The sequence below is a fragment of the Phyllobates terribilis genome, unplaced genomic scaffold, assembly GCF_046119375.1.
Source record: "Phyllobates terribilis strain yellow unplaced genomic scaffold, ASM4611937v1 Scaffold_12__6_contigs__length_324123572, whole genome shotgun sequence".
NCBI classification, from domain to species: domain Eukaryota; kingdom Metazoa; phylum Chordata; class Amphibia; order Anura; family Dendrobatidae; genus Phyllobates; species Phyllobates terribilis.
Genome location: NW_027362772.1, coordinates 277,580,845 through 277,588,873, shown reverse-complemented (window position 1 = coordinate 277,588,873; position 8,029 = coordinate 277,580,845). Strand labels below are relative to the sequence as shown.

The window sequence follows — 8,029 nt, the reverse complement described above, 5'->3', positions numbered from 1 at the left end:
AAATCATGTAATAATAAAATAATTGACACAGGAAGAAATGTGAAGAAACATAAAGCACATACAAAAAAAACAATACATAAAGAAACACACCCATAGTGTGAATATAAATGAATTCCCCAGAAGAGAAAAACTCAACAACACATACAACAAGCGTATACCTACCATCGGGAACCAAAAAGAAATTAAAACTCAATCAACTGATTTGATAAATCAGATGCAACAGAAGGGGGTTAAACTGTCAAGAAAAATATATATTAAGCAAAAAAAAAAAAACTTTGAAAAAGAATTTTTGAAAAAGACTCCCCTCTTTTCCCTTTTTTTCTTTCTCTTTTCTCTTTTCTCCTTCCCTTTTCCCTTCCTTCCCCTTTGAAAAGTTACCATTTAGCAAACAAGTAATGTATATAGAATACATGAAAAAAGATAAATGGTCAAGTAGCCCAAGAAGGAAACCAGAGAAAGTCTAATTAAGATACCCCGTGTATGACAGGTCCTCATTGATTCCCTTAGGGGCAACGGAATCAAGCGAGAAAATCCATCTGGACTCCAATCTCAACAGATCATTAGTATAATCCATTTTACGGAAGTTGGGCTGGATTTTCTGCAGACCTATTACATGAAGATGTTTAGGATTAGCCAAATGAAAGTGCAAAAAATGTGATGCTACAGACGTGATTATTACCCGACCCGCCAGATTAATATTAGAAATATGTTGTTGTACCCTTTCCCGTAGCTTTTGGGAAGTTTGCCCCACATATATCTTGGGACAGGAACATCTCAAAGCATAAATTACATTCGATGTTCTACAGTTGATATAATTCCTCAGGGGATACTGTTGATTGTCCCCTGGGTTTGTCAGAGTGGGTCCTGGCAAGATATGTGGATACACAGAGCAATCACCACATGGAAAGGTGCCCCTAAGACGTGTCCCTCCAGAAGTGTTATATGTGGGGCGTGTGTAGTGGCTTCTTACAAGTTTGTCCCTAAGACTGGGCGCACGTCTAGCCGTCAAAAGTGGTCGCTCAGGTATCAAACCTGATACGCATTTATCTGTTCTCAGGATATCCCAGTGTCTACAAAAAAGTTTTTTAAGTTGACTCCATTGGTTATTAAACTGTGTGATGAATCTGATTTGATTATCGTCCAATTTAGCATGGGACTGCAACAAAGTTTCACGAGGTTTAGCCAAGATCTTCTGAAGAGCCCTAGAGACCACGGACTTGGGGTAACCCCGTTGATGGAATCTCATGGACAAGTCTCTGGCCTCATTTCTATAATCATCATGAATGGTGCAGTTCCTCTTGATCCTTGAAAATTGTCCAATAGGTATCCCATTCTTTAGACTCCGAGGATGGTAGCTATTATAGTGTAGGAGACTATTGGTTGCCGTCACTTTTCTATACAGTTTAGTCGTAAAAAGTTGTCCTTTACTTTAATCTCCAAATCTAAAAAGTAAACTGAAACAGAGGATATTTGATAAATCAAATGAATATTTAAATTATTATTATTATTTAACTCCTCAATGAATGTCAGTGCTTTCAGCTCAGTGCCGGTCCAGATGACAAGGATGTCATCTATGAACCGAAGCCATCTAAAGATATATTTACGAAAACCCATCGAGGGATACACGTGCTCGCCCTCCCACCAACCCATGAAGAGGTTGGCAAAGGAAGGCGCACAACGTGCACCCATCGCGGTACCAGACACCTGCATTAGTACAAAATTCAAGAGATCAACAATGAAAAGACTATGCGCATGATTACCTCCATAGGTGGAGTTAAAAAAGTGTAGCACTGCTGTTAGTCCATCCTGATGTCTAATATTCGAGTAAAGGGATTCCACGTCTATGGTTATCAAGAATATCTGGTTGGGCAGGGTAAGAGAGTCCAGGATCTGGATCAAGTGTGATGAGTCTCTAAGATAAGATGGTAGATTAGATACAAACGTTTGCTAGAAGTAGTCCACATAGATACACGCCCTCTCACTGACACTGCCGATACCAGCTACGATAGGCCTTCCTGGGGGGACATTCCAAGTTCTTGTGGACTTTTGGCAAGATATAAAAAACTTCAGCATGCAAACGATGGGAGCGCATGATGTCAGCTGCTGGTCTCTGATTGGCTGGCAGCATGTATTGCCTCACACATCCGAGGATACACATCCAGTAGACGTTTGTGCTGGCGTCATTGGGCCCCTCACCCACACGTCGTTTCGCCCCTGCACCCTTGCTGGTTGAGGGGAAAATTTGTATCTTTATTTCTTTATTTGACTTTTGAACGAAGGGGCACAGACGAACAAGAGGAAAAAGTCAGTGAAGCAGTTTCAGTTGAAGGAGGTCTCAGCAGTCTAAGCTTATTACTCCCGTCACTCTCCATTGCATATACTGTATATCCTTCATCGCTTTGGTTGTGGTGTATAGAGCAGCTCAGTAACTGATCCCACTTCTCCGAGGGCGGGTGCTGGCTGTCTTATACAGCCATCACCTGATTCTAACAGCAGCAACTTGCGTTAGCTCACATCACTGCTTTTTAAGCACTTAAAATCATCAATCACCAAAAGTAACATTTAAAGAAGCACTCCTCCCATCAAAGTTTGTATCTTCTTAATATATTGCAACCATCATATTATATGGCACTGTGTACTCACAATTACTATTGCTCATTTTGCCCTTCTTTTCCTTTAGGTCTGTGACATCACGTTATTAAAAACAGACTAGCTGAATCCTTCTAAGCTTTATGTAGAAACAGGAAGTCTCTTTTTCCTGCATGAGTCATTATTAGAACTACAATCCTACAGCTCAATTCTCTCTTCAACTCCTGATCCAGCTGCTCCACTCCTTGCAGTGATGTAGAATTGTAGTTCTAATGATAACTCATGCAGAAACAGGAAGTATCTTTTCCCTGCTTGAGTCACCATTAGAACTACAATTTGACATCAGTGCAACATACCTGTCAAGGGGGAGTATCGGAGCAGCTGGGTCAGGAATTGAAGAGGAGGTGGAGCTGAGCCGCCAGGAATTTTGAAGTGATGTAGAATTGTAGTTCTAATGATGACTCATGCGGAGAAAAGTGATTGTTTCTACTTAGAGCTTAGAAGGATTCGCTAGTCTGTGATGTCATAGACCTAATGGAAAAGAGAGGAATTGACTGGGTAGAAAGGCAAAAAGAGCAATTCCTAAGTACACAGTTCTATATAATATGATGACCTCAATATATTAAGAGGATAAAAACTTTGATGGGAGGAAGGCTTAAGTTCCCAATAGAGCATCCGTTCGAGAACTCATCTGCCTACCCACAATCTGATCTTGGGGTCCTGATGGGCTGCAATCAGGACCCCATTCTGGTACTGTGAAGCCTAGCAACAGGTTGGGCTTTATAGAAGACCATGATTTTTATTATATACTGCAATATAATAGTACAAGCGATCAAACAATAGCAAGTTCAAGTCCACTAGGTAAAGTCCAAGATAAAGTATAAAACAGGTTAAATTATATACACTGCTCAAAAAAATAAAGGGAACACTTAAACAACAGAATATAACTCCAAGTAAATCAAACTTCTATGAAATCAAACTGTCCACTTAGGAAGCAACACTGATTGACAATCAATTTCACATCCTGTTGTGCAAATGGAATAGACAATAGATGGAAATTATTGGCAATTATCAAGACACCCTCAATAAAGGAGTCGTTCTGCAGGTGGGGACCACAGACCACATCTCAGTACCATTGCTTTCTGGCTGATGTTTTGGTCACTTTTGAATATTGGTTGTGCTTTCACACTCGTGGTAGCATGAGACGGACTCTACAACCCACAGAAGTTGCTCAGGTAGTGCAGATCATTCAGGATGGCACATCAATGCGAGCTGTGGCAAGAAATTTTGCTGTGTCTGTCAGCGTAGTGTCCAGAGGCTGGAGTCGCTACCAGGAGACAGGCCAGCCAGTACACAAGGAGATGTGGAGGAGGAAGTAGGAGGGAAACAACCCAGCAGTGGGACCGCTACCTCCGCCTTTGTGCAAGGAAGAACAGGAGGAGCACTGCCAGAGCCCTGCAAAATGACCTCCAGCAGGCCACAAATGTGCATGTGTCTGCACAAACGGTTAGAAACCGACTCCATGAGAGTGGTATGAGGGCCCGATGTCAACAGATGGGGGTTGTGCTCACAGCCCAACACCGTGCAGGACGCTTGGCATTTGCCACAGAACACCAGGATTGGTAAAGTTGCCACTGGCGCCCTGTGCTCTTCACAGATGAAAGTAGGTTCACACTGAGCACATGTGACAGACGTGACAGAGTTTGAAGACGCCATGGAGAGCGATCTGCTGCCTACAACATCCTTCAGCATGACCGGTTTGGCAGTGGGTCAGTAATGGTGTGGGGAGGAATTTCTTTGGAGGGCCGCACAGCCCTCCATGTGCTCACCAGAGGTAGCTTGACTGTTATTAGGTACCGAGATGAGATCCTCAGACCCCTTGTGAGACCATATGCTGGTGCAGTTGGCCCTGGGTTCCTCCTAATGCAGGACAATGCCAGACCTCATGTGGCTGCAGTGTGTCAGCAGTTCCTGCAAGATGAAGGCATTGAAGCTATGGACTGGCCCGCCCGTTCCCCAGACCTGAATCCGACTGAGCACATCTGGGACATCATGTCTCGCTCCATCCACCAACGTCACACCACAGACTGTCCAGGAGTTGGTGGATGCTTTAGTCCAGGTCTGGGAGGAGATCCCACAGGAGACCATCTGCAACCTCATCAGGAGCATGCCCAGGCGTTGTAGGGAGGTCATACAGGCACGTGGAGGCCACACACAATACTGAGCCTCATTTTGACTTGTTTTAAGGACATTACATCAAAGTTGGATCAGCCTGTAGTGTGTTTTTCCACTTTAATTTTGGGGGTGACTCCAAATCCAGGCCTCCATTGGTTAATAAACTTGATTTCCATTGATGATTTTTGTGTGATTTTGTTGCCAGCACACTCAACTTTGTACAGAACAAAGTATTCAATGATAATATTTCATTCACTCAGATCTAGGATGTGTTATTTGAGTGTTCCCTTTATTTTTTTGAGCAGTGTATATAAAGAAAAACATAAAAATTCAAGTTAAAAAAAAAAAATATATATATGCATAATAATAATAATAAGCCTATTTGGTAATGCCACATTCATAAAAAGATCTATGAAAATATAACATTATTTGACCCAAAGTACAAACGCCGTAAAAATAAAAAAATAAAAATGAAAATGAAAGAAATGCCCAAATTGATATATTTTGGTTGCTGCACCTCCTTCAAACATGAGGTAGAAAGTAATCAAAATGTCATATCTACCACCCAATGTCATCTATAAGAACTACAGAAAAATATAAAGTTATTGGTCTGGGTGACACAAACTATTTTATTTTTCCACAAAGCTCACATTTTTATTGAGCCACTAAAATAATAAAATCATTATACAAGTCTAGTATTGCAGTAATCGTATTGACCTGGAGAATAATTTTGCTAAAGTCACTTTTTTTCGTTAAAATGAAAATCCCCCAAAAATGTAACGCAAAGTATTATTAACGTAAATTATTTGCATACCTTTAGGAGTTGATCCATGTGTTGCGCAAAGCAATATTGATAGGAACAGTAATAAATAGGATCTATTACAACAGTTGGACATGTACTGACAATATTTACACAACAAATAAAAAAGTATCAAAAATAGAACTAAACATTACAGTAAAGAATGAGGTTTCTATTCACGCCACTCTTCTTAGACTGATAGAAATGCAGAAAAAAATCATCATCTGAAATGCAAAAACTTTAAAGTTCCTTGTGGAAGTTTTCTAACAGATTTCTGATCATTACTCATTGTTTCCCTACAGTCGACTTCTATATTTAATCTACACCCCCACACACGTATTAAATAAAACAACGTGCATTCGCCTATCGAACACCATGCTGGGTTTGACCTTTGTCACTGAGGAAATCCTGGCCTTTAACCTCAAGGTGAAATCATAATGGAGAGGGGGATGGAGAGAATTAGCCAACAAAGGTCTGTGGAACGATAATGATGTCCTGTATTTCTTTCTTTCATTAAAATGTTTGTGCCGATATTGTTCTAATGAAGCAGCACTGTATAATCTATGATCGAAGCGAGACATGGAGGAAATAAAGTTATATGAAAACTGCATATTCTTCAAATCATTGCAAAAGTATTTACCTTTTTTTATACAAATTGTTGCAGCAGAAAGGGGATTTTAAATTTAGTGTAGTACCACGTGTGTACCAATAGGGGTCAATGCAGTTACCAAAGTCAATCACAGTAAGTACTATGAATTTTTTTTGCACAAGGTTCCCCTTAAAGGCCTTTTACAAACATAGATTAGTGCAAACTGTGCAGGGAAGAACAATCATTAATTCCATCGTTTGTCTCCATTCAATATTGTTGGTAACAATTCCCTGGTTCATCAGTTGATTTTTAGGCCACATAAATAATCCAATTAGGCCCTGGGTTCAAATGCCACCAAGAAAAACATCTGCAAGGAGTTTGTATGTTCTCCCCGTGTTCGCGTGGGTTTCCTCCGGGTTCTCCGGTTTCCTCCCACACTCCAAAGACATACTGATAGAGAATGTAGATTGTGAGCCCCAATGGGGACAGTGGATATAATGTCTGTAAAGCTCTGTGGAATTAATGGCGCTATATAAGTGTATAAAATAAATAAATAAAATAAAATGAAAGAGCATCTTAAATATTTATCAGCTTTCCACAAGATAAGTTTTGTGCGGGTCCAATTACTAATGGCAAATAGCGTCCTTTGTCATTAGGTTGGAAAAGACCTTGGCAGTCTGATCGTGCAGTTATATTGCTATTTACAGCCGGTGAAAGAAGTACTGAACACGTCACCAATTTTCTAAGTAAATATGTTTGTAAAGGTGCTATTGACATGAAATTCTCGTCAGTTGTCATTAAGAGCAAATCCAATCCATACAAGCAAAGAAATCAAACCAGAGATGTCCATAAATTAAGTGTAATAATAATAATGACAAATGACACAGGGAAAAAGTATTAAACACGCTTACTGAAATTGTTTTAACAATTTGTACAAAAGCCTTTGCTGGTGCTGACAACTTCAAGATGCCTCCTGTATGGAGAAACTAGAACCAAAACGAGTCACCAACTGGTAAAAAAGGAGAGAGGACCCTGCCCGCGATGGCTCACAGTCGACAAGGGATGGATAAGGATACAGTAGGAGGGGGCAGAGCTAGTCACGCGGCGGTATGGTGGAGTGAGAGTTACTGTTGGTTGTACGCTTGTCGGAAGAGGTAGGTCTTCAGGTTCCTTTTGAAGGTTTCCATGGTAGGCGAGTGTCTTATATGTTGGGGTAGAGAGTTCCAGAGTAGGGGACATGCACGGGAGAAATCTTGTATGTGATTGTGGAAAGAGGAGATAAGAGGGGAGTAGAGAAGGAAATCTTGTGAGGATCGACGGCTACATGCAGGTAAGTACCGGGACACTAGGTCACAGATGTATGGAGAAGACAGGTTGTGGATGGCTTTGTATGCCATGGTTAGGGTCTTGAACTTGAGTCTCTGGGCAATAGGGAGCCAGGACAGGGATTGACAGAGGGGAGAAGCCAGGGATTAGTGGGGAGACAGGTGGATTAGTCAGGCAGCAGAGTTTAGGATAGATTGGAAGTGGGCGAGAGTGTTAGAAGGGAGGCCACAGAGCAGGGGGTTGCAGTAGTCGAGGTGGAAGATGATGAGGGTGTGCACTAGGGTTTTTGCAGATTTTTGAGTAAGGAATATATAGATCCAGGAAATATTTTTGAGTTGAGTCGGCAGGAAGTGGAAAGGGCTTGAAAATGGGTTTGAAGGAGAGATCAGAGTCAAGGGTTACCCTGAGGCAGCGAGCTTGCGGGACTGGGAAGAGTGGGCAGCCATTGACCTTGATGGATAGTTCAGTTGGGGGGGTTGAATGAGATGGTGGAAAGATGATGAATTCAGTTTTATTCATGTTAAGTTTTAGAAATCTAGCAGAGAAGAAGG

The 8,029-nt window shown here is 41.3% G+C and overlaps 1 long non-coding RNA gene across 1 annotated transcript; it reads right to left on the bottom strand.

The window, feature by feature from the left end:
* Nucleotides 1–328: 328 nt before the first annotated feature.
* Nucleotides 329–5,873, bottom strand: LOC141171602 (uncharacterized). Its single transcript, XR_012252358.1, has 2 exons — nucleotides 5,579–5,873; nucleotides 329–1,454 (listed from the first exon to the last, which is right to left on the bottom strand). It is a non-coding gene; the product is annotated as an uncharacterized lncRNA (long non-coding RNA).
* Between the last annotated feature and the right edge of the window lie 2,156 nt (nucleotides 5,874–8,029).